Below are 27,100 nucleotides of genomic sequence, written 5' to 3' on the forward strand. Positions count from 1 at the left end.
CACTCACCCATTGTACTCTATGCTACTTTCTCCCCCCCCCCACCCTCCTCTAGCTTATCTCTCCACACTTCAGGCTCACTGCCTTTATTCCTGATGAAGGGCTTTTGCCTGAAACATCAATTTCGCTGCTCCTTGGATGCTGCCTGAACTGCTGTGCTCTTCCAGCACCACTAATCCCAAGTCCTGAATTCATACAGCCATAGAGATGCACAGTATGGAAACAGACCCTTCACTCCAATTCGTCCATGCCAATCAGATATCCTAAATAAACCTAGTCCCATTTGCCACCATTTGACCCATATCCCTCTAAACCTTTCCTATTCATATTCTAAATGTTGTAATTGTACCAGCCTCCACCACTTCCGCCGGCAACTCATTCCATGTATGTGCCACCCTCTGCAGTCTTGGCATAGTTGACCTTACTATCGTCTTCAAGATCTCTTCCTCATTTATCTACTGGCCTTCCGCAAGATCATTTGAAGGCACAGGATTAAAAATATCACTTGCATCCAGATATGCATAAACAGAGGATAGAAGGAACGATACCTGTGAATGAATGAGTAGGCTAAATTTGCATGTCCTGTTAGAACATGCATTATTATCAACAATCCAGCTAGTTAGGGTTATGTAGTAAGCGAGTTTTGAGAAGATTTGTAATAGGCATTCATAGACAGTTTGCTGGAGAAGAGAACGAACTCAACCTTTAAAGGCATCTGGAAAGGGACAAACTGAAAGACACAAAGTTTGGGAAAATAATACTACTTTTAGAACCTATTGGTGGGTGGAAGGAGGGAGGATATAAATGATTATGTGAGAGAATGATGGTAGTGTTTGAGGTAGATAGTGTGGTTGTCAGCTGATGATTGAGGAGGAATGCTGATTTAAATATATTTTAAACACTCAGTTTCCTGGTGGTGACAAGAAATCTTCCTGAGGCTGCTCTTAAGCCTAGTTTTTGTGTACACATTTGGTTAGCGATTAGGTCAGGGCAATCCTTCACTATAGCTAGGTCTAAAACAGATGTTAAGTTCATTATTTAATTAAGCAAAGGATCTGTGAGGCATTTTTCATGAATGTCCCTGGAAACCTAATTTTTGCAATCATCCATATGTCAAGCAGTACATTTCTAGCTTATAATGACTGTTTTAAATGTGTGCTTCCTGTCACCATAAACAGGCTATCACCATTAATTTAGTATCTGAAAAATGGGCATGGTACCAGTCAATTTTTAAGGCATGGCATCAGATTTCACATTTCGACTGATGACCTCCAGATCCACCTCTTCACATACTCTCTGAACTTCTCCACCGCCTGATTATTTCAGGCATTTATATAGTGTCAACCTTGGCTCAGTAAGAGTATGTGTAGCCTTTGCTCAGATCCAAATGCTTTATGTACTATTACATACAAACTAGGAGGAGTAGGCCACTTGGCATCTTCAGCCTTCACTGTGTTTCAATAAAATCATTGTTGATCTGATTACCCCACAGTTCTGTCTAACCTAATAATCCTCCATTCCCCTGCCCATGAAGAATCTATCTAAGCCTGCCTTAAAAACATTCAAATATACTGCGTCCACTTGCTTTTGAAAAGGGTGTGTTCCAAAGACTCATGATCCTCAGTGAGGGAAAAAAAACCCTTTAATCTTTGTCTTAAATAGGCATCCCCTATTTTTAACCAGAGACGCTTAGTTCAAGATTCTCTCAAAAGAGAAGTCACTCTTTTTACACCTAGCCTGCCAAAGCCCCTCAGTCTCTTAAGTTTCAATCAAAATCACCTCTCACTCTTCTAAACACCAGCGGATACAGTCTAGCCTGCCAACTTTTACTCATTAAATAATTAGCCCATTTCAGGTATTAACATTCATCGGCCACCATAGATTGCCTTTGAAAAGGAGATGGTGAGCTGTTTAAACTGCTCCAGTCCATTTAATTTTGGTACATTCACAGAGCTCTTAGTAAGGTAGTTCTAGAATTTTTACCAGAGACAGTGAAGGAACAGCAACATAGTACCAAGTCAGAACGGTGTGTAGCTTGGTGAGGAACTAGTAGGTGATGGTTTTCCAATGCATCTGCTGCCTTTGTCCTTCCAAGTGGTAGATGTCATGGGTTTGGAAGGTGCTGTGAAAGGAGCCCCTACTGAGTGTCGGTGATGGAGGGAATGAATGTTGAAGGTGGTGGACGAGGTATCAATCAAGTGGACTGCCCTTGTCCTGAATGATGTCAAGCTTTTATGTTGTTGGAGATTTCATTGTCCAGGCAATGGGGAGTATTCCATCATAAATGGGGAGGCAATGGCCTAGTGGTATTATCACTGGACTGTTAATCCAGAGATCCAGGTAGTGTCCTGGGGACCTGGGTTCAAAATCTACCAGGACAGATGGCAGAATTTGAATTCAATAAATATTTGGAATCAAGAGTCTAATGATGACCGTGAATCCATTATTGATTGTCAGGAAAAACCCATCTGGCTCACTAATATCCTTAAAGGATTAGTGATCTTGGTCTGGCCTATATGTGGCTCCACAGCCACAGCAATGTGGTTGACTCTTAACTGTCCTCTGAACAATCAGGAATGGACAATAATTACTGGCCTAGCCAGCCACACCCATATCAGATGAATGAATAAAAATCTCCTGCCTTGTATGTTGAAGGTGGTGGTCAGAATCTGGGGAGTCTTGAGGTGAGGTACTCCAATAGGATTGCCAACTTCTAATCTGCTCATGCAGTCAGAGTAATCATGTGGCTAGTCCACCTCAATTTCTAGTCAATGGTAATCCTCAAGATGTTAATAGGGGAATATGTGACAGTAGTGCCATTAAATGTTAATAGGATATGTTTAGATTCTTTATTTTGGAGATGGTCATCACCTGGCACTTATGCATCGTGAATGTTACTTGCCACTTATCTGCTCAAGTCTGTAGATTGTCCAGGTCTCGTGCCATTGGACATGAACTGTTTCAGTATCTGTGAAGTCATGAATGACGTTGAACATTGTATAATTATCGGTGAACATCCACATTTCTGACTTTATGGAGAGAAGATCATTGAAGCAGCTGAAGATAGTTAAGCATAAGAATTTACCCTGAGGAAATATATGGTTCTTGTGGTACAGTGGCAACTTACTGTGAGCCAGAAAGTCCTTAAGTCCCACAGTCCCACCTGCTCCAGAGGCATCTAATAACATCTCTGATTAGGTTGGTTAGAAAATATTTGCCTTGAGGAAATAAGGCTCTTGTGGCACAGTAGTAATGTCTGTATCTTTGAGCCAGGAGGGTTGGATTCAAGAATCACCTGCTCCAGAGATATGTAATGACATAACGACTCAGGTTGAATAGAAAAATGAGCCAGGAGGTCCAGGTTCAAGTTCCAACTGCTCAAGAATAATGTCATTACATATCTGGACGAGCTGATGAGAAAATATCTTCCTGAGAAAATCTTGCAGTTAAGTTATGGAATAACAAATAACCAGAAATAGATTTATTTGTGTTAGATATGACACCAACTATATTTAAGTGTTTCTTTCCAATTCTCTATGGTTCATGTTTTGCTGAAGCTCCTTAATACCACACTTGGTTGAATGCATGGGTATAAATGGCAAATACTCTCACCTTACCTTTGAAGTTCAGCTCTTTTGTCCATATTTGGAGCAAGACTGTAATAAAGGCCGATATCCTTTGCAATGTCCAGTGCCTAAAGACATTTTTCAATATCACATGGAGTGAATCGAATTGGCAAAAGACTGGCATTTGTCATGCTAGTTATCTCAATAGCAGGCCAAAATAGACATTCCACATGGCACTTCAGGCCAAGGATAATTACAAATGCTCCACCTCCTTTTTTGTACTAATGTTCTTGGTCCCGTCCCCATCATTAAAAATGAGTATAATGTGGAGCCCTCTCTTGTAGTTGGTTGTTTTATTTTCCACCTCCATTCATAACTAACTATGGCAAGGTTGCAGAACTGAGATATAAACCTTGATTGTAGGATCACATAGCTCTATTATATGCACTCCTTACATTGTTTGACATGGATGTGGTCCTGTGTTGTAGCTTACCCACATCATCTTTAGGTATGCCCAATGCTGTTCCTGTCATGCTGTCCTGCGTTCGTCACTGAACCAGGCTTGATCCCACAGCTTTATGGCAATGGTAGAGTGGAGAATATGCCTGGCCATGAAATGACAATTTGTAGTTGAATATAAATTTCCTGCTACTAATGGTGCACAGTGCCTCAGGGATACCCAATTTTAAGTTGCTACAGCTGTTCACATTCCATCCCATTGTGCATAATAGTAGTATGAGACAATAAAATGGAACATACCCTCAAAGTAAAGATTGGATTTTGTCTCCTGTGCAGTGATTACGACCTACAGATACTGTCACCAACAGATGCATCTATGACAGGTAGTTGAATAGGATGAAGTAAAGTTGCTTTTTCCTTCCTATTGGTTCCCTCACTCAGACCCAGTCTCGCAGCTATGTCCTTTAAGACTCAGTCAATGATGGTGCCACTGGCAATTCATGGTGAGAGAAATTGAGGTTCTCTGCTAAAAGAAAGTGAGGGCTGCAGATGCTGGAGATCAAAGTCAAGAGCGGGGTGCTGGAAAAGCACAGCAGGTTAGGCAGCATCCAAGGAGCAGGGGTATCAAAGTTTTGGGCAAGAGCCCTTCATCAGGAATGAGGCTTGTAAGCCGAGGGCATGGAGAGATAAATGAGAGAAGGGGAGGGCTGGGGGGAACGTAGCTGAGAGTGTGAAAGGTAGACAGAGGTGAGGGTAATGGTGATAGGTTGGAGAGGAGGGTGGAGCCAAGTTGGAAGGTTTCACTAGTTTCCTCATTTCCCCTCCCCTCACCTTATCCCAGTTCCAACCTTCCAACTCGACACCACTCTCATGAACAGTACTACCTGTCCATCTTCCTTCCCAGCTATCTGCTCCACCCTCCTCTCTGACCTATCACCATTACTCCCACCTTCATCGACCTATCGCACTCTCAGTTACCCACCCCCCAGCCCCACCCCCTCCCATTTATCTCTCCACCCCCTCGGGTCACAAGCCTCATTCCTGATGAAGGACTCTTGCCCAAAATGTCAATTCTCCTGCTCCTCAGATGCTGCCTGACCTGCTGTGCTTTTCCAGTACCACAATCTCCACTAAAATATATCCTTGCATTTGCCTCCTGCTATGACTGAGTAATAGGGGTGAACCTGCTCCACTCTTTTTTTTCAGCTTCCTGAGTTTGTCACAACAAACCGTTGATCTTTTTCACACAAACCTATACCTTTCTCCAAGAAAACACGGTTTAAATTTTTTCTGTAAACAGTAACAGTCAATCATGAGGTTTTCTTGAGTTAAAAAGAAAGCAAATTTATGTGCTAATCTTGAGAAAGATTATTTTGAGAACATAAAGATGCAATATTAAATATATGGCAGTTAGTTGGGCCTCAAACATACACTAAAGGTTTGAACTGAACAATATCCAGTACAAATCAAGATAAAAGATTATATCAAATTAAGAGTCCTTTGGGTGTCCTTGAGGAGGAAGGTTTTCACCTGAGACCAAGATTTGTAGCTTTTTTGGATTCAGTCAGCAGATGCCGACTGATTGAACTGCTCATTGAGTTCTTAGTGGCATGGTGTAAAGATAACATTCTCTCCATCAACACCAGCAAAGCGAAGAAGCTGGCCATCGACTTCAGGAAGTGAAGTGGAGGGCATGCCCCTGTCTGCATCAATGGTGCCGAGGTAGAGATGATTGACAGTGTCAAGTTCCTGGGAGTGATGATCACCAAATATCTGGCCTGGTCCACTCATGTTGACGCAATGATGAAGAAAGCATAACAACATCTCTACTTCCTCAGGAAGCTAAGGACATTTGGCATGTCCACAATGACTCTTACCAATTTTTAAAGATCCACCATTGCAGCATGGTGTGACAACTGCTGTTCCCAAGACCGCTAGAAATAACAGAGAACTGTGAACGCAGCCCAGTGCATCATGCAAACAAGCCTTCCATCCACTGACTCCACCTATACTTCCTGCTGCCTTTGAAAAGCAACCAATTTAATCAAAGATCCCTCCGACCGACTCTCTTTTACCCTCTTCCGTCAAGCAGAAGATATAAAACTTTGAATATACATACAAACAGGTTCAACAGCACCTTCTTTCCTGCTGTTATTAGTCTTTTGAATAGATTTGTCAAATGTTAATTCTGATATCTCTTCTCTACAGCTGTAACACTATATTTTGTATTCTGTTATGCTACGTTGATGCACTTTGTATGGTACGATCTGCCTGTATAGCTCGCAAAACAACACTTTTCACGGTATCTTGGTACATGTGATAACAACAAATCAAACTCAAACACAGAAGCAAATGTTGCATGTATTTCTGAAGTTCTCAGTTCTCTGACATTTCTTTTCAGTCAGTGCTGTCAACCAGACACATTTCATGGGGAGACAGAGAGCCTTCTCAGTCTGTGTTCTGTGGTGCATTCTTAATTCTATCTCTCTTAGTCTGCTAAGAAGTTCCTTAAAATAAAGTTGTTTGTATATTCCATGCAAGCTAGTAATTGCAGTAAATGTTTGATTTCCAACATGTTAAGATTCTCGTCTTGATGTAAATCAAATAGGAGATAAGCACCTTTTTGTTTCTTGAGATATGGCTGATCTTATTGCCCTTGCGGGAGATGTTAATTTCAGCTCAGATTGTCTTTGGTTCAGTACACATCACTTTCATGAAACTTGGACGAACGTTAAGGGGCAGTTGAAAGGTGGTGGTCATTTTAAGTTATTGTTTTTGGCCCCTAGTTCCTTGTTGAAAACTGCTTCAATCCATGAAAGTCTCGGGTATTAAATCAGTTGATGGAATTCCAAATTAATTCTCCACATTTCATAAAAAACCTCAATGCTTCTTCTAAGTGGTCTTCAACATTGATGAATATGAAGTATCATCATCTGAGGGTTGGGGGTGAGGGTTAATCAGCATGTTGACCTGATGGCATGAGACTTATGTGTTGTTGTCTGGTGGGTCTGTCCCATCAATGGGACAGAACATACCTAGGTAGGATATTGGTGATATCAGGGGAATTGGCTGTTAGATATGATACTGAGAATATGACAATGTCAGGCAGTGATTTGACTCACCTGTAGGATAGCTCTCCCAATTGAGTAAAACAAACTGAAGCAAACAGAGGATGATAAATAAAGTGAAAAAGGAGTAAAGGAAGAAATCAAGGTGTATTTGACGGTAAGAGCCACAAAGTCACCCTTGAAGATTGGAAGAAATTGAAGTTGAAAGTATAGGGATGTCACTGTCTATAAGCCAACTTTGAGAAAGTGAGGGCTGCAGATGCTGGAGATCAGAGTTGAGAGTGTGGTGCCCTGTCCCCATATCCCTTGACATTTTTAGTGTCCAAAAATCTGTTGATGCCAGCCTTATAACTACATAAAAAATTAGTACCCTTTAAGGCAGAGAATTTCAAGAGCTCATAATCCTTAAGAATTTTGTCCTAATTACAGTCTTAAGTTGTGACCTCATATCCTGCGACTATGATTCTGAATTCTATGAGAAACAGCCTTTCACCATTTATCTTGTCAGGTTGCTAGCAATTTTATATATACCCAATGAGATCACCTCCCATTCTCTGTAACACCAGAGAATAAAGTACCTTTCTACTCCACCTCTTCTCATAGATCAGCACTCATCTAGTAATTAATCTAGTGAAACTTCTTATGGCCTCTCTAATTCAAGTATATATTCATACATATTTGGACATTCCATCACAACAATGACATTAAAGTCATAGAGAATATGCAGAGTAGATTTCATCAGAAAACATTACATATGATAAAGTATTTATATGAAAATAAACTTGAAATCCATCTCTGCTGGGAAGCAGCAGGCTGAGAAGTTTATTTTATGTTATGAAATGTTTAAGTTAACAAGAAGGACTTTTTAGGGATGAGAGTTCATCAACTTAAAATCCCCATTACTGCACAGAAAGAGGGTGAAGGATATTTCTTCTTACACAGGATTGATAGTATATAGAATTGTTTTCTTGGTCGGGGGTGGGGGGGAGGGGTTTATACAATCATGATCACTGTAAGATTTCTAGGCCATCTGTCAGACAAATCCAAAACTAACGCCACTGGCCCATTCTGTATCCAGAGTTCAGCACTCTCCTCTGTTTAAAATGCTCAGCCATTTTCCCTTACAAGATACAATTTTCCCTTCCTCGACATCTCATAGAGTCATGGAGACATACAGCACAGAAACAGACCCTACAATCCAACTGGTCCATGTCAACCAGTTAATTAATCTAGCCTCATTTCCCAGCATTTGGCCCACATCCCTCTAATCCCTCTATTCACTTATCTATCCAGCTTTTAAATGTTGTAATTGTACCAGCCTCCACCACTTCCTCCAGCAGCACATTCCATACACGTACTACCGTGAACAGGTTGCCCCTTAGGTCCCTTTTACATTTTTCCCCTCTCACCTTAAACCTATGCTCTCTAGTTTTGGACTCATCCACTCTGGGAAAATACCTTGTCAATTTACCCTATCCATGGCTCTCATGATTTTATAAACCTCTATAAGGTCATCACTAAGCATCTGATGCTCCAGAGAAAATAGCCACAGCCTATTCAGCCTCTCCTTACAGCTCATACCCTTCAATCCTAGCAACAGCATTGTAAATCTTTTCTGAACCCTTTCAAGTTTCACAACATTCTTTCTAGAGCAGGGAGATCAGAATTGCACACAATATTCCAAAAGTGGCCTAACCAATGCTCTGTACAGCCGCAACATGAGGTCCCAACTCCTATACTCAATGCATTGATCAATAAAGCTGAAAATGTGTTGCTGGAAAAGCGCAGCAGGTCAGGCAGCATCCAGGGAACAGGAGAATCAATGTTTCGGGCTTATGCCCGAAACGTCGATTCTCCTGTTCCCTGGATGCTGCCTGACCTGCTGCGCTTTTCCAGCAACACATTTTCAGCTCTGATCTCCAGCATCTGCAGACTCACTTTCTCCGCATTGATCAATAAAGACAAGCATACCAAACACTTTCTTCACAATCCTATCTACCTATGATTGACAAAACATTTTATACCCCAAATATAAATAGAAACAAGTTTTCACTAATTTCAGTGAGAATAAGAAAATCTGGGAGTGATGGAAATTAACTTCCTTCCATGATTTAACGTTAAGTAATGGAATGGTTGTATTATGTGAAAATCCACTTTTACAAAAGTGTCAAATTACATGGGCATAACACAATCTTTGACACATAACATTTGCATTACCTGAAGCCAAATAGAATGTCTGAAAGATGATTTTGTTTAAAATGGTCTTTGTAACGTATTTCCATGAACAAGGGAGAGTCTACATCACAGGTGGGATAATAAGAGATGTTTTGCTGATGTCATCAATTAACCTCTTCTTGTTATCTCTTGCATCCCTGATCTGGTCTTTTCCTTTGCATTCAGTCTGGTCATCTGCAAGGAAAAGTAAGATAACTAAAGAGAAGCAAAGAGAAATGAAATGATAAGATCTGATATAGAATAATTCTAAAAATTAACAAGTAAATGGTATTTTTCATTGTTATGATCCCAACTGACACTACTGGACAAGTCAGGTATCAGACTGGATTGTCATATAATTTTCATTTCCATTCTAACCAGATGATTTTACACTGAAACACAAAAACACAATGCTATTGATATGGGCTTAACAATCAAACAGAAGTTTATTATGCAAAAGAAATTAAGATAAAATAGATAAGACCAAACTATATACATAGAAGGAGAAAGTAAGGCTGCAGATGCTGGAGAGTCAGAGGCGAAAAGTGTGGAGTTGGAAAAATACAGGCGGTCAGGCAGCATCTGAGGAGCAGGAGAGTTGACAGTTCGGGCAAAAGCCCTTCATCATTCCTGATGAAGGGCTTATGCCCAAAACGCCAACTCTCCTGCTCCTCAGATGGTGCCTGACCTCCTGTGCTTTTCTAGCTCCACACTTTTCCAGTCTATTTATATATAACACAAATTAAGATTTTAAAACATAGACAGTAAAATACAATCCCATTAGTCTCCACATTCGCCTTTATAGTATTCATAACAGAGAAATTTTCCATCTCTTTCACATCCATAGAACTTAATTTAACTGTGGCTATAATTGTGTATCTGATAACCTCTTCCAGGAGCTTCATACAACTGACCTCAGAATTCCTCAGCTACAGAGGAACCTTCAGAGATTTTATTTCAGATCTGAAACTTTTAACATAAACTCCTTACACAGAGGTAACCTCATTCTTGACTACCTTCCTTTCTCAGGAGCTGCCGTTTTACAAATCCAACTTCCAGCAAGATGTATATAAAACTGCCCCAAGCTGAAACTGTAAGGTTTTCTTTCGCCTCCCAAAATTCCCAAAATCTTCTACTGAAAACTGAACGTATTACACTATTTTGTTCATTCATACATTTTCCCAATGTAAACAAATCTCCCCTATTCTCCATCAAGTCTGTCTACAACACTGTTTTAAAAGAGATCACGAAGGCTACAGAAATGCCACAAGCTAAAAATTCAAAAGCAGCCATGGTATGAGTATATGAAAGGAAAATCATGATTAACAAATTGAGTGGAATTCTTCAAGGATGTAACCAATAACATTGACAAGAGGGAGGCAGTGGATGTGATTTATTTGAATTTTTAGGAGTCTTTTGACAGAGTCCCAACCAGAAGATTACAGTGTAAAATTAAAGCACATGGGATTGAGGGTACTGTTGTGAGATGGATAGAAAACTGATTGGTGGGCAGGAAACAAAATATTGGAATAGGGTCTTTGTCCGAATAGTGGGCAGTGTCTAGTGGAGTACCATAGGAATCAATACTAAGACTCCAGGTATTCACAAAAAAACGTTAATGATTAGATGAGGGAACTAGACTCATAGAGATGTACAGCATGGAAACAGACCCTTCGGTCCAACCCGTCCATGCTGACTAGATATCCCAACCCAATCTAGTCCCACCTGCCAGCACCCGGCCCATATCCCTCCAAACCCTTCCTATTCATATACCCATCCAAATGCCTCTTAAATGTTGCAATTGTACCAGCCTCCACCACATCCTCTGGCAGCTCATTCCATACCTGTACTAACCTCTGTGTGGAAAAAGTTGCCCCTTAGGTCTCTTCTTTATCTTTCCCCTCTCACCCTAAACCTATGCCTTCTAGTTCTGGACTCCCCGACCCCAGGGAAAAGACTTTGTCTATTTACCCTATCCATGCCCCTCATAATTTTGTAAACCTCTATAAGGTCACCCCTCAGCCTCCAACGCTCCAGGGAAAACAGCCCCAGCCTGTTCAGCCTCTCCCTATGGCTCAAATCCTCCAACCCTAGCAACATCCTTGTAAATCTTTTCTAAATGTAATATCTCCAAGTTTGCAGATGACACAAAGCTGAGTGAGAGGAGGAGCTGTGAGGTGGAAGCAGAGCTGCTTAAGTGCAATTTGGACAAGCTTAGTGAGTGGGCAAATGCAGGGCAGATGCAGTATAACATGGATAAATATAAGGTTATCCACTTAAGTAGCCAAAAAGGAAGTTAAGACTATTATCTGAATAACTATAAATCCATATTGAGGAATGTGCAAGGAGACCTGGATGTCCTTGTACACCAGCCACTCAAAATAAGCATGCAGTTTCAGGAAGTAGTAAAGAAGGCAAATGGTTTGTGAGCATTCATAGTGACAGAATTTCAGTAGAGGAACAGGAATATCTTACTGCAATTATACAGCACCTTGATGATGGAATATTGTCTGCAATTCTGGTTTCCTTATCTGAGAAAGGATGTTCTGAATACAGACGGAATGTCGTAAAGGTTTACCTGATTCCTAGAATGGCAGGACTGACTTATGAGGACAGATTTAATTGGTTCGGATTATAGAAGAATGAGGGGGAATGTCGTAGAACCCTATAAATTTCTAACAGGATTAGACAGTGTAGTTGCAGGAAGGATGTTCCTAGTGGTGGGGGAGTTCAGAAGCAGAGCTCACAGTTTAAGGATACGGGGTAAACCATTTAGGACTGGGATGAGGAGAAATTTGTTCACCCAGAGAGTGGTGAAGCAGTGGAATTCATTTCCACAGAAAGTAGTCAAGGCAAAAACATTATATGACTTCAAGAAGGAGTATGAATATAGCACTTGGGGTGGAAGAGATCAAAGGATATGGGAGAAAACAGGAAGAGGCTACTGAGTTGATTGATCAGCCAGGAGGCTTGAAAGGCCAAAGACAGTCTTAGAGTTGTACAGCTTAAAAACATGGTCCAACTCATCCATGCCAACCAAACCTGCTCCTATGTTCTATGTTTCTAGATTTTTAGGTCAAAGAAAAAGGTAAGAAAAATCTAGCATATTGCAAATGTTACTCTATCCTAACAAAGGGTGAATCTGCATCTGGCAATATAATTAGACAAAATACGGATTACTTTTACCAATCTTCAAAATCTATACCAATCTATAGAAATACAATAGGAGAAAGTGAGGACTGCAGATGCTGAAGATCAGAGTCGAGACTGTGGTGCTGGAAAAGCACAGGTCAGGCAGCATCCAAGGAGCAGGAGAATCAATATTTTGAACATAAGCTGTCAGGAATTATGATGAAGGGCTTAAGCCCGAAACGCCAATTCTCCTGCTCCTCGGATGCTGCCTGACCTGCTCTGCTTTTCCAGCACCACGCTCTCGACTATAGACATACAATATCAGAACATAACAACATATGTACCCTACATGCATATTCTAGTGTAGGTAATTATATAACATTTTAACACTTTGCTGGTCACATTGTATTGTCTCTAGTTGCCTTTGAGAAACATATGTCTTAATTGGTGTTACGAAGTTTAGAACTAATTCAAACTAAATCTAGATGCATTGGAACTGGAATCTGCTGACTAAAGGCATGTTTGACAAATAGGCCATGTTTACATCTATGCAGCAGCTCTGAACAAAGTTGTGGGATGTTAATTTGCACCATAATACCCAGAGATTGGGCTCTCAGCTTCAGATGTGCCAGTAATGTACCAAGTAGCTAGCATTAGTCTTTCCAAAAGGATAAAAAAATCAGATGCATGTCAACCAGCCAATCTTGCACATCTTTCATTGGCGGTCATGCATAACTTACTGGGGTAGAGTAAGGAAGGCTGGTCTTCCCTTAATTTCATTGGAATAAGTGTCAATTATTCCATCCCTCCAGCTTCCTGTGTCATAGTTGCAACAAGGCTGGTCTGTACCTTATCTTCAATTACCTGTCTTTAATCCACATCTCTTAATACCTAACAGAAATTGTGAATCTCTGTCTTGAACATTTTAATTGGCTCTATTCCAGCATTCAGTCTTTTGTGCAAAAGGTTTCAGATTCTCATTACATTTTGTGTGAAAATTTGCTTCCAAACATCTGACCTGAATGGTTTAACTCTAATTTTAAGAGTATTCTTCTTTGTTTTGGATCTCTCTACCTTACATTATTCCTGGTCAGGCATGTGATGGAGACAAAACCTGAGCTTTTAACATTGCTATCCACAACTCTGGACTACAACATATGCCAATAAGGGCAAGGTGCAACAGCATCTCTGAGTCAGAGTTATTTGTAACACACACACACGCACACAGACACTAATTTCTCTGTGTCCACCCTATTGAAAGGTTTTACCATTGTGAACAACTCAATCAGATCACCTTCCAACCTTCTAAAGACAACTGAATACAAGTGAGGTTTTATGCAACATGTCATCATAGTTGCACCTATTAATACCAGGCATCATTCTGGTGAATCTATGCTGTATTCCTGAAACACATCTTTCTTCAAGTGCAGTTTGCAAATTGACTGAGATACTCAATGTGGAGAATGACAATGGTTCTGGACAACTGAAGCATCATTTCCATCTCTTTACAATTATTTGGATAAAAAAACCCCAAATCCCATACCTCAGTGTTACCCATGATGTCTCTCGCAATACTCAGTACTCAGGTTGTCAATTGTAAAATATCCCTGCAGTATGCAAGAACTATAGGTAAACCTTCAGAATGCTACTATAAACAGGAGAGAAAATTCCTTGACCATTCAATGAAGTTGTGTTTTTCAATCTTCTTTGAATACTTTCATTTGTAGTTTTAAAATATTTAATAGACTTTAGACTGGGTTAGACAATTAGAGACAGGAAGTAAGTAATAAAACCTCTAGGAATAGGTCAAACCAGAATTGGTGATTGTAAGTTTGCACATTTTTATGCCTTTGAAAGCGAAGGGAGGGAGTAGCTGTAACGGAAACCAGCTCATTCTCATATGAAAGGGTATTGTGGAAGGCAAAAGAACCATGAAGAAAGCAAACATAAAATATCTTAAAACAATTAATACTTGCTTTGTAGTCACGTCCTTACCATGGTGTGCATGTGCTGAATGTAGCACCATTCATGGCTATTCTCATTAACTTAAATTCACTTGTAGTGTGCAATACACAAATCTGACATTTTCCCTCGCATAGGTCTACAGCAAAAACACACGGGTTTAGGCCCCAATACGTAGTCTGGCAACTTATTCACACTGAAGAGGGTAAAGTATTTATACCAGATGTCGCACTTGATCATAAGTTTATAGATTCTGTTTATGTTTCTTGAAAATGCAGAATTGTTCATAAAGGTAACTCAGTGCACACATTCTGCCAGTCTTCGATATTAAGAGTTTGACATTTGGTGCCATCATGTGGTGAAATTAAGGCACACTGATCAATTTCGTTTGAGTCAATAGTAGGTTTGCGAAGATCTAGGTAGATAAAATAAAATCTAAGAATAAACTATCGGGTATTTCTTCATGGATGTAAATGTCAGTTATTTTTGAATTCAGGAACATCCCACCTGATGTTTAATCAGCAACACACACACACACACTTGATAATAAGGAAAACTTGGTTAGAAAAACGCTGGAAATTGCCTCAAAATCCAGGAGCTGCCATACATCCGTGTGAAGGTTTTACTTTCCAGAAACATACAACAACTTGGACTGCCTCCCCACACTTTGTATATTTGCAGACCCCATCCCTGAATACGTTTGAGGGGAAAAGTTCGGCTGTTTGACTTCGGTGCCTCTGTCTAACTTCACACTCCGCCCCTGAAAGCTAACTATCTAGCTAGCCTGCTGGCTATCTCTCTTCCGAAGGCCCTTCACTCACTTTTCGCCACTTCCCCAAACTTTTGGCGACAAACTTTTTCCGTCGCCGCTTCCACCACGTGGGCTGCCAAGGCTCCCGCCGCCTATTGGCTGGGCCGCCGGCCAATGGAGATGGAGTACTGTCCTCCCCATCTCGGGGGGGGGGGGGGCCCTCCCCCCCCCCCGGGGGGGGGGGGGGGGGGGCAGTTCAGTAACCATGGCAACAGTTGGCTCGATGGGGGTCAGGATGGAGCCTTCACTGTACTCTTTCAAAGGTAAAGACATGGTGCGAACCATTTAGAATCAATATACAAGGTGTCTTAAAGGGTGAGGTAACAAATGGCTTAAACCGAAATGAGAAGTACATCACTGACAGGAGTCAAGAATCTTTCGTTCACATCATAGTGTGACTTCTTTAGCATTAACATTCTGTTTTGATGGAAATATGAGCATAAATTTCATGCACACATCTTCACAGCCTTACACCAGCTAATAGGAATAGAGATGTTTGGAACAGAAATGTTATGTTTTAAAAACAAACAAGAAATCAACTTATAAAGAGAAAAATCAAATTTAAAAAAAACAAAGATTAAAAGCATTGATAAAGAATAGGTTAATTGTTTCAAAGTTATGAACCCACGCTAAAGTCATCAAGCCTTTCGATTAGGTTCCCCACAGTGTGGAAACAGGCCATTTGGTCCAACAAGTCCACACTGACCCTCCAAAGAGTAACCCACCCAGACCCAATCCCCTACATTTACCCCTGACTAATGGAGCTAACAGTATGGGCAATTTAGCATGGCCAATTCACCTGATCTGCATATCTTTGGATTTTGGGAGAAAACCAGAGCACCAAAAGGAAACCCACACAGACACAGGAAGAATGTGCAAACTCCACACAGACAGTGGCCCAAGGCTGGCGTCAAACCCAGGTCCCTGGTGCTGTGAGGCTGCATTGCTAACCACTGAGCTACTGTGCCACCCCAACCCCTTCTTACACTCAAAGTGGTAACTTGTCTTTACCCTTATAGAAACAAATGCAGAAATTGCTTGAAGAAATCAGCAGGTCTGGCAGCATCTGTGGAAGCAAAGCAGAGTTAATGTTTCAGGTCCAGCCACTCTTCGTCAGAACACAGATGCTACCAGATCTGCTGAATTTCTCCTGCAATTTCTGTTTATTTTTGTTTTGGATTTCCAGTATTCAGAGTTCTTTGTTTTTTCTATTTACTGTCATAAATACTGACTAATGTGTTCAGTAAAATCCTGTTTTCTGTTTACCTTTCATTTCATTGTGAAGACGCAATATAAATCAACCATAGACACTTGCTGCTCCAGTGAAAGATTCAAAAATATGATGATCAAATGATTGCACCAAGGTCAGTGTGTGATTTTTGATAGCTTCAATCATTGATACAATCCCAATTTTTGCGATTTTTGTGAAGAGCTGCAGTGTAGAGTTGCAAGCCAGTGTCTACAGGAAAGTGACAGACACAGACCTGGTACTCAACTGCAGAAGCAATCATTCTAACATTCACAAATGGAGCTGCATTAGGACATTATTTAAATGAGCCAAAACACACTGCAGCAACCAGGAACTATGAGATGCCAAAGAAAAACACAAACAACGGGTACCCAATAAGCACAGTCCGCTGCTTCTTGCACAACAAACCAAAACAAGAAGACACAACACGCCCAGAGACTCGAGCCACAGTACCATACTTTAAAAACATCTCGGAGATGACAACCAGACTACTCCGGCCCCTTGGCATCATGGTAGCTCACAAACATACCAACACACTGAAACAGCTCTTGATGAATCTAAAGGACCCTGTACCAACAACCAGCAGAATGAACATCATAAACAAAATACCCGGCGTGGACTACAACAAACATTACATTGGACAGACGGGCAGGCAACTAGCCACCAGGATACACGAGCACCAACTAGCCATCAAAACACATGACTATCACTAGTCTCTTTACACACAGACACCGACAGGCACCAGTATGACTGGGACAATACATCCATCCTAGGACAGGCTAAGCAAAGACACACACGGGAATTCTTAGAGGCCAGTCATTCAAACCAAAACTCCATTATTAAATGCATAGATTTGGGCCCCATTTCCAACCTCTCAGAAAAAGAACCAGAAGTGATATCACCCACCACAACAGACACATAAATAGAAAGTGGGACAGTACACCAGCATTTCAGCGGAGGCTCATGAATGATGTTACCTAGCATGGTGACGAAATGTCTGAGAACAAACCTTCCAGCTCAGCGAGCAACCTTACAACCTAAACCGCAATCCCAATGTGTTTAAGCAGTTCACTCATTTCCTCATAGTGGAACCTGTGAAGCTGAATTGGAAGGTTCATTCTCATGTAGTCATTGCAATTTGAAAGGCCCAAATATTTTCCTATTTAATTTATGAAAATATAAATTGAGAGAGTATTTCTTTTTCTTAAGAATATAAGCCTTTTACAGTCTAACTAATTTTCACCTGATATTAAATTACAGTTGAGGAATAACTCTGTTGTTGACTTGGCTATGGTGCAAATATGATCTGTGATAAATATTTCATTAATTTCAAGTCAAATTGGCATAAGGCTTGGTACACATGGAAGCAAAAATCACTGCTATAAAACTTGGCACAATATTTTATTCAGTGCAAGAAGCACTACAGTATGGTGTTCCCAAATCCTAGAGAGACGAGCCAAAGAATTGAAATCTGATATCACAGAAGTAAAGTTATTGCAATGTATTACAGTCCTGGCACAGTGTAGTTCCACAATAACCATCATGTCTCCCACATGGTAATTTAAATTTTTGAGAATTGACTGGAATTTGCTGGAATTATAGGCAATCTCACAATTCTGTACTTCCAACAGGGAAACAGAATCACATGCAAAATCCAGGTATGTTCTATCCACAATTTTCCATGCACTTACATTTTCAATGTACAACTGATGGGCAAGGTTAACTGTAAAAACTCAACCCCATTATACGTCTTGAGTCAGAAGACCCCAATGGTGGAATGTAAAATCATAGCAGCGGATTGAAAATCACTTGTGGCTTCCTTCATGCCCAGATGAAGCTAGCAGTGTGTACCTGTCTGGGAGGCCAGCTGGGGCCAAGAGGTCATTCTTTAAATTTAATGCATTCTTAGGCCTAAGAGCAGAATTCCACTCAAGGCCTGTTGTCTTTTTAAAGCTTTAGAAGTACCTATTCTGAAGTTGTTTTGATAACATTATAGTTATATCCAATAAGATGTCAAGTTTTAACATTCTGAAATTACGTCTTGATGTAATTTAGAACAATGTTGTCACATTTGCACTTAACAGAATAGCTGCACCTTATCACTAATAGTGCCAAATGCAGTCTAAGAAAATATGATTTTTATCAATTTTTTACATGCAAACTATGGGGGGAAGCCTCACTCATAAATATCAGGAAATCTTGAGCAGAAGTGTGATGGCCTTTCAGTTTATAATTGGAGGACATCATCAATGGCTTTTCTGTCCAAATATCACAAAATAAAACTTTCCAAATTTTATGTAGGTGCTTTGTTCAAGTTGCTGTGGCTTGAAAGTTGCTAATTAAGAAAATTTAAAGTAATTTCATTTAAAAATATTTCATAATGCAAATAAGCTTATTGCATGATATATGTTTTAGTTTGATTATTCATTTTGTTATTGTGCTTTTGCCTATGTGTTTATGCAAATGTAAAGCTTTGATGTTCCTATTTCTATCATCTTTTCTATTGAAATAGTACTTTTTTGATTATGCTATGGAGCCTCTTAGGCTTGACATAATTTATGTCATAATCCAATCTTATTTGACATAATTTATGAAGGAGTTTACGAAGTGTTACCATAGTATTGTAGAAAATGCAGAGCTAACTGGTTCTCCTCCAACAGTTCAAACTTAACAAGCATTGATAATGATAATAAACTATTTTGTGGATAATTGAACTTAAATATGGATTTTACTGATGCCATCTGGATACTATTGTGACCAGCTGGTTTGGTAACTTATAATACAGACAATTTCTTTAAGTCTACAATCTATTAGCAGTGAAATATTATACAATAGAATACAGCATTATTTCTGGAGCAAAGTTGTAGATTTTTTAGTGAAGTACAGAAGCTGTAATTTCTGAAGGACAATAATTACTAAATAACATAATATCAATGTTTAAAGTATTACCTTAGAGCTATGCAGTAATGATGTAGGAAGGAATTAGAGCTGTCTTGGCTGTAAATACAGCTAATTGCATAATTTTGACACATCATTAAGTCTGTACCAGAGCTACAATTGACCTTGTTAACTGACAAATAATTCCCTACCCTATCATACATATGCAGATAAATTTATTTTCAATTATGCTTTTTGTTTCTTAAGGGCAGTTTCTCTGTAAAGGTTGTTCTTTGAAATGTAAAATTCATGAAAGGGTCTATGGCACTTCGACATGTCAATTGTATTTTTCTTGTGTCATCCAGGATGAAGTGCATAGTTTTTACTTTCTTTGGTTTAACCTGTTTTCCTAATCAACCTGTTTAAGGATATTATGGCATAACTCTGAAGCAGGTGGGACTTGAACGTCATGGATAGGGACACTATTACTGCGCCACAAGAGGGTCTTAGTGTGTGGTCTTCATTTGAAAATTTGGACTGTTTGTTTAAGGCCTCTGCTGAGGTACTCCCATTGATTGATATTAATGTGTTTGTCCTGAGGTAAATTATAGGTCAAGTTATTTTATTGATGTCAGTATTACTGGAATATGGAAGTTACTTATGTTTTTATGGAACAACTTATTCAATTATGGTTTGATAATGTTTTAAAGAAGATATGATATTGAGGCATGAAGCATATTAGATCTGTCTTTTTCTTACGTTCAGCTACAAATCTGCAATGATTGTCAGGCCTGCTTTTGCATAGATCAGATTTAAACCATCCTCTCTACCAGACGATAGGATGCAAACTAAGAGAGGGTGATGGAAGATGGAACCTAGAGTTAAGCATTGTGACAGTAGTGTCAAACCCATCGCCTACCTGAGTTCTCTCAGCTGCCACTATGTATTTGCCAGGAGTTGTGACTAACCCACCAATTAATGGCCACTTAAGGGCCTCCTCCCACCGCTGCTGGGACTTTACACATGGCATGAAAGATTGGCATGGTTCAACCTGACAAACTGGTGGCTGGACAAGTGGAGGGTGCCTCGTTTTGCCAGTTTAGCCCTGGCAAAAACATGTACTTACCTTGCAGCCTAGGCTGCATTCATATTTTTTACTCAGAAACTGTCCACAGTCCCAACAGCAGCCACCACTCCCAAAGACACATCGGGGCAAGAGAGCTGCCAACCATTTGATTGAGTGGCAGGGATTCCTTCAAAAGGGGATAGAAGACCTGCGTTGAAACTTTATTGCTGGAACAGCACAGCAGGTCAGGCAGCATCCAGGGAACAGAAGATTCGACGTTTCGGGCACAGGCCCTTCTTCAGGATTCTTTGGCCTGTGCCCGAAACGTCGAATCTCCTGTTCCCTGGATGCTGCCTGACCTGCTGTGCTTTTCCAGCAATAAAGTTTCAACTTTGATCTCCAGCATCTGCAGACCTCACTTTCTCCTCGATAGAAGACCTGCCTCAAGCTAATCAGTGGTATGGCTGTACAGTAAACATCAGGGTGGTACACCAGGACACCAGCAGAGGGCAACAAGGTGTATTGATGATCCTCCTGATTCCATGGAAATCAATAGGAGAGATGTTTATTTAGTTCATGGAAGAGTCTACAGCATTTCCTTTAAGGTTCAGAATTGCTGAACTGCAATTGCTGCTTCTAAAATGAAGTTTGCATATTCTCATTATTACTGCATAAGAGAAATAAAAAAAATGTACTTAGATTCATTATTCTTGAAAAGTTAATGCATTTTTATGATATGATGAAACAAAGAATTTCTCTATTTTGAAATGTATGTTAAATTTAAGTCATCCTTCTAAACATATGGAAGTACAAAGCATTAGGAATAAAGTTTTTACGAGCACCAATACAGAGTGACTATCGCCTAAGTGATCATAATTCAGATTTTAAAGTCGGTCCCCTGATTTTTAAATGAAAGCATTGTTGAAAAATGTAATTTGCTACTTTAATGAGTTTCTTTGAAAGCATATTATTATATGAATATTCAATGAAGAATGTGTTATGGATTATTGAATGGGAGTGAATTATATTAAAGTTACAGTTATAGTTAACTGCCTGGCAGACCTGTCCTCCAGTTTTCTTTTAGGAAGTGCTGGATACACAAAACTTCTTCTGTTGAATCTTCCAATAAACAAAACATCAGAATGCAGCTGCATTTTAACAATTTGCTTCAGTTTACTTAGTCTGTCCTATCCCATACTTGAAATACCTCTTAATTATCTCTTCTGATGGAAATATTCCAGGTTTTTCAATTCTTTTCATTTCATTGTACAAGGCAGTATCATAATAAATCTATGTTGAATGGGTATCATTATTTGAATATTGACAATTCAACATGAAGTCTAAAACTAAACTCAGGGTTCCGAATATGACCTTATTAAAGTTTAATATAACTAATAATTCTATAACTTTTAACATGATTTCTTGGTTAAATACCACTGCTGGTATGACATTGTATGATCACTTCCTGATATATTTGACATACAGAATGTCTTTTCATTAGTTACTGAATTTTTAATATTGCCACACTGTAGGGGAATATCGCATTTTCATACAGGCTATTAAATGTTCTGCACTGTTATCTATTGTTTAACTGAATTCCTGTACTTTAAACTATATATTCATTCACCATGTTCAATGTTTTTCTGCTCTCCTATCTCCTACTTTTATTTTGTTTCTCATTCTTCCACTGGCATTTATGTATCATTTTCACCTGGACATTCTGCTGCCTTTTATTCTGAATGTAGTAGCATATTACTGCAGATGCTGGAATCTGTACTGAAAGCAAAAATGATGGAGATCACAGTGGGTCAGAGACAAAAAAACTGCAGATGCTGAAATCCAAAGTAGACAGGCAGGAGTGTGGAAGAACACAGCAAGCCAGGCAGCATCAGGAGGTAGAGAATTCGATGTTTCAGGTGTAACCCTTTTTCAGGATTGGGGGTGTGTGTAGGGGGAGCTGCAGATAAAGAGTGTGGCAAGGGCAGGGTGGTGAAGTGGGGATGGGTGAAGACAAGTAGAGGGTACGACCTGGTTGGTCAATGGAAGGAATGAATCTGGTAGGTGGCTAGGAGGAGTGGAAGGGAGGGGGAGGGGCTGTAAAGGGAGTTGGAAGATGGGAAGGGACATTATTTGAAATTGGAGAACTCAGTGTTGAGTCTTCTAGGCTGTAGGCTGCCCAGGCAGAAGACGAGGTGTTGTTCCTCCAATTTGCGATTTAGTTCGTTGTGGCAATGGAGGAGGCCAAAGATGGTCATGGCGGAAAGGGAGTGAGGAAGGGAATTAAGTGGTGACTGGGAGGTCCGGTTAGCCCCTGCGGGCCTGGCTGAGATGCTTGGTGAGCCTTTCCTAAATTTACAATTGGTCTTCCTGATGTAGAAAAGACCACATTGGGAGTACCTGATGCAGTAAAGTAGGTTGGAAGAGAGGTGAACCTAAAAGGACTGTTTGGAGCCATGGGTGGATGTGATGGGATGGTGTACAGGCAGGTTTTGCATCTTTTCTGGTTGCAGGGGATGGTACCTGGGGGTTCAGAGGGGTTGGTGGGGAGAGTGGTGCAAACCAAATACTGTCAAAGGGAATGATCTGCAGCTCCCCCTACACCCAGCCCCAGTCCTGAAGGAGAGTTACACCTGAAACGTCGACTTCTCCACCTCCTGATGCTGCCTGGCTTGCTGAGATCTTCCAGCCTCTTGCCTGTCAACAGCGGGTCAGGCAGCATCCATGGAGAATAAGCAGGATAACGTTTCGAGTCTACGTGACTCTTCATCAGAGCTGACACTGAAGAGAACAGGAAGGAGTTTGATGTGTCCAAAAAGAAAACACAGCTGTAGTAGAGAGTTAGGTATTTGGTGTGTCGGCTGTTTTCTTTATCTTTGCAACTGACACACTAACTGATTCTTTCCACTGCTTCTTGTTTCATTTTAGCACACATACACATTATTATTTATTATTTATATGATCCAACTAAACTTCCAGTCAGTTATATCATCCAAGGTGAGTGGCAGGTGTTTGGCATTGGAGATGTTTTCTTTTGTCGTGATGGATATCACCTGGCATCATTGTAGTGCAATACCTGCCATATGTTGGCCAAGTCTGGCTGTTCAAATCCCGTTATACCCTAGCAGGAGCTATTAAAAAATAATTGAGCTGAATTTTGTGGAATTCTCAGAGAACAGCTCCATTGCTAAGCTTATGATGAAAGGAAGATCATTAGTACATTCAGCAGCAACTCCAGCAGTGATGTCAAGGACTTTGATTATTCTCTGATAACTATGACAGACATCTTTTGTATTAGGTATTACTCTGTAGAATGTACTCTTTTCCTTTTGACCCAGATTGACCTTCAGTGCTATCCCTGGACAATTTTGATCTTGGATTTTGGGGACAGATACCACCTCTTATTTGTCACTTAGCCCTTGAGTCCATGTCTGCTTACATCAACGAGTGGCTTTGGCAGACGCTGAATTGGTGTGTAGTTGTTGTTTCATGGAACAACTGATTCTTCTTCCATCAACCTAATTGATGATTTGGAAGAAAGTAATTGATAATATTGTGCTACAAACATACTGTGCTTTAGAAACAGCATACTAATGACCCACCACGAAACAATAGATAACATGAAAATTCTGCAATCCTGTCATATCCAGTTGTGGTCAGTTAAACAACTAAAGGGAGGAGTAGGTTCCCCAAATATTATAATCCTCAATGACAGTGAAGGCCAGCAAGTCAGTGCAAAAAAGGAAAACTTGCAAATGTCTTCAACCAGAAATGTGGGGTGGATGATCCATCTTGGTCTTGTCATTAGAGCCTCAACATCATAAATTCCAGTTCTCATACATTTCAATTCTTTCCATGTGATATAAAGAAATGACTGAAGGCACAGGATGCAGCAAAGATTCTGGGTCCTGATAACATTAAACTGTAGTGCGAAGACATGTGCTTCAAATCAAACCCCTAACAAAGCTGTTTCATTACAGCTACAAAACTGGCATCAGTGTGTAAAATTGCAAGTATGTTCTGCCCACTAAAGGAAGGACAAATCCAACCTAGTCAATTACCTCACCAGTTTACCTTCAATTGTAAGTGAAGTGATGGAAAATATTGTTGCCAGTGCTATCAAAAAGCACTTCGTCAGCAATAACCTGTTCAATGATACTTAGTGTCAGAGCTCATTACGGCTTTGGTTCAAAAATGGGCAATGGAATTCAATTCAAGATGCCAGGTTAGATTAGATTCTCTACCGTGTGGAAACAGACCTTTCAGCCCAATAAGTCCACACCAACACAAGTCCAAAGAGTAACCCACCCAGACCCATTTCCCTCTGACTAATGCACCTAACACTGTGATAGTTTAGCATGGCCAATTCACCTGCACATCTTTGGACTGTGGGAGGAAACCCATGCAGAAAGAGGGAGAATGTGCAAACTCCACACAGACAGTCACCCAAGGCTGGAATTGAACCTGGGAGCCTGGTGCTGTGAGGTAGCAGTGCTAACCACTGAGCTAGAGTGGACATCAAGACAGGTTTTGACTTGAGTGTGACAGCATGAAATCCTAGTAAAATTGAAATCAATAGGAATTCTCCACTGGTTAGAACATATCAAGCACAAATGGGCGGTACGGTGGTACAGTGGTTAGCACTGCTGCCTCACAGCGCCGGAGACCCGGGTTTAATTCCCGCCTCAGGCCACTGACTGTGTGGAGTTTGCACGTTCTCCCCGTGTCTGCGTGGGTTTCCTCCGGGTGCTCCGGTTTCCTCCCACAGTCCAAAGATGTGCAGGTCAGGTGAATTGGCCATGCTAAATTTGCCCGTAGTGTTAGGTAAGGGGTAAATGTAGAGGTAGGGGTATGGGTGGGTTGCGCTTCGGCGGGTCGGTGTGGATTTGTTGGGCCGAAGGGCCTGTTTCCACACTGTAATGTAATCTAATCTAATCTAATCTAATCAAGCTTGTTGTGGCCATTCATTTCAGGTGCAGGGCAATGCTGTAGGAATTCTTCATGCTAATGTTGAAGGCTCAGTCATTTTCTGCTGCTTCATCACTGACATTCCCTCTATCATAAGGTCAGAAGTAACAATTGCACAGTGTTCAGAACCATTTGCAGCTCTTCAGATATTGAAGATGTCCTGTCGGCAGCAAAACTTGCTAATTGCTCAGATAAGAGATGAGCCTCTCTTTAAGCAGGTCATGCCTCAATTGCTCTTGTGGTTGAACACAAAGAAAAGTACTGTTTTGACTTACACCAAGCCACAAGTAAAGTTCAGATAAAGGAGAACTTGGAGTTCATTCCTAATTTCTGTGAATCATTTTAAACCAAAAGCAAAGAATTAGCACAATTAGTATTGAAAAAAGAACTTATGTATGTTGTCTCTATGTATTTTATGGTTGTTCAGTTCTCTGTGTCACCATGTTGGTACCAGTGAAGATTAATTAACTCTCAGTGGTCTGATTTTGTACGTTTTAAAGATGCTGGTGCTAAATGAGTGTGAAATCTCGCTGTACAAAATTGTAGTCAAAATGGCCTAACAATAATTCATGATAAAATATTTGTTCCATTTGTTCAAAAGCAAATGTTTTGTTTGATAAGAATGGATTTTCTAGGAGTTGGTGAGTTTTGAGAAGATTGGTGGGTCAGGTTGAGGTTCTCTATGTAAGTTTGTTCACTAAACTGAAAAGTTCATTTTCAGATGTTTCGTCACCAGTAACACCATCAGTGAACCTCCGGTCACTGGAGGTTTTGTGACATACACATTAAAATGTAAGGCCAGTACCAAACTCAATAGTTCTTTATCGATTGTGGAGTATTTCCTCTGGTGGATGTTGAGTTTCTTTGAAAAGTAACCAACTGGCAGTTCAATCCTATCATCATCTTCCTGTAGCACTACAGCTCCAATTCCAATGTTAAAAGCAACGATGGCAACTGTGAAAAATTTTGAAAAGTTTGGTGTAGCTAAAACTGGTGCAGTGGTTAATATTCCTTTTAAATGGTTGAATGCCTCCTGGCTTTGTTCTGTCCACTGAAACTTTGTGTTGTTCTTCAGCAAATCAGTTAACGCTACCACTACACTGCTGAAGGTAAGAACACACTTCCGATAGAATCCACTTATTCCCAAGAATCAAAGCAGCTCTTTTTTGAGGTTGGTCGTGGAAATTCCTCGATGGCCTTTGTCTTTACATTCTGAGGGGTCAACCTTCCATGACCGATGTTATGTCCCAAGCACGTCTCCTTTGTTTTTGCGAATTCAGTTTGTTTATTATCAGTTTTGCTTCTCTTAGTCATTCAAAGAGCTCTGCCACTAGTACCATGCAATCTTTTCAGGACTTATTACAGATCACTACATCAATCAAATAGACTGCACAATTTGTTAACTCCACCACAACTCTGTTCACGGGTCTTTGGCATATGGCAGGTGAGTTCTTCATTCCAAACGTCATCATTTTAAATTGATATATTCCATTTGGGATTACAAACGCAGAAATGTCTTTCACTGTCTGATAAAGGTACCTTCCAGTAACCATGCAGTAAGTCTAACTTGGCAATGTAACTGGCTTGTCCAACTTTCTTGATACAGTCCTCCAATCTTGGAGTTGGATATGAGTCTGATTTTGTAACAGCGTTGACCTTCCGATAACCACGCAAAATCATTGAGTCCCATCTAGTTTGGGAACTAAGACGATCGGCGAACTCCACGGGTTCTG

General features: G+C 40.4%; 1 protein-coding gene across 4 annotated transcripts in view; it reads right to left on the reverse strand.

The window, feature by feature from the left end:
- The window catches only part of myt1b (myelin transcription factor 1b), a 182,419-nt gene extending 167,138 nt beyond the window's left edge, over positions 1 to 15,281 (reverse strand). For 2 of the 4 annotated variants that reach the window (XM_043710465.1, XM_043710463.1), the window contains exon 1: positions 9,309 to 9,485. The gene's annotated coding sequence lies outside the window, so the exon portion shown is untranslated. Of the gene's footprint in view, positions 1 to 9,308; positions 9,501 to 15,220 lie in introns of those variants that run through there. The other 2 variants (XM_043710460.1, XM_043710461.1) reach the window with 2 other exon arrangements.
- Between the last annotated feature and the right edge of the window lie 11,819 nt (positions 15,282 to 27,100).

The sequence above is a fragment of the Chiloscyllium plagiosum genome, chromosome 20 (genome assembly GCF_004010195.1).
Source record: "Chiloscyllium plagiosum isolate BGI_BamShark_2017 chromosome 20, ASM401019v2, whole genome shotgun sequence".
In the NCBI taxonomy this organism is placed as follows: domain Eukaryota; kingdom Metazoa; phylum Chordata; class Chondrichthyes; order Orectolobiformes; family Hemiscylliidae; genus Chiloscyllium; species Chiloscyllium plagiosum.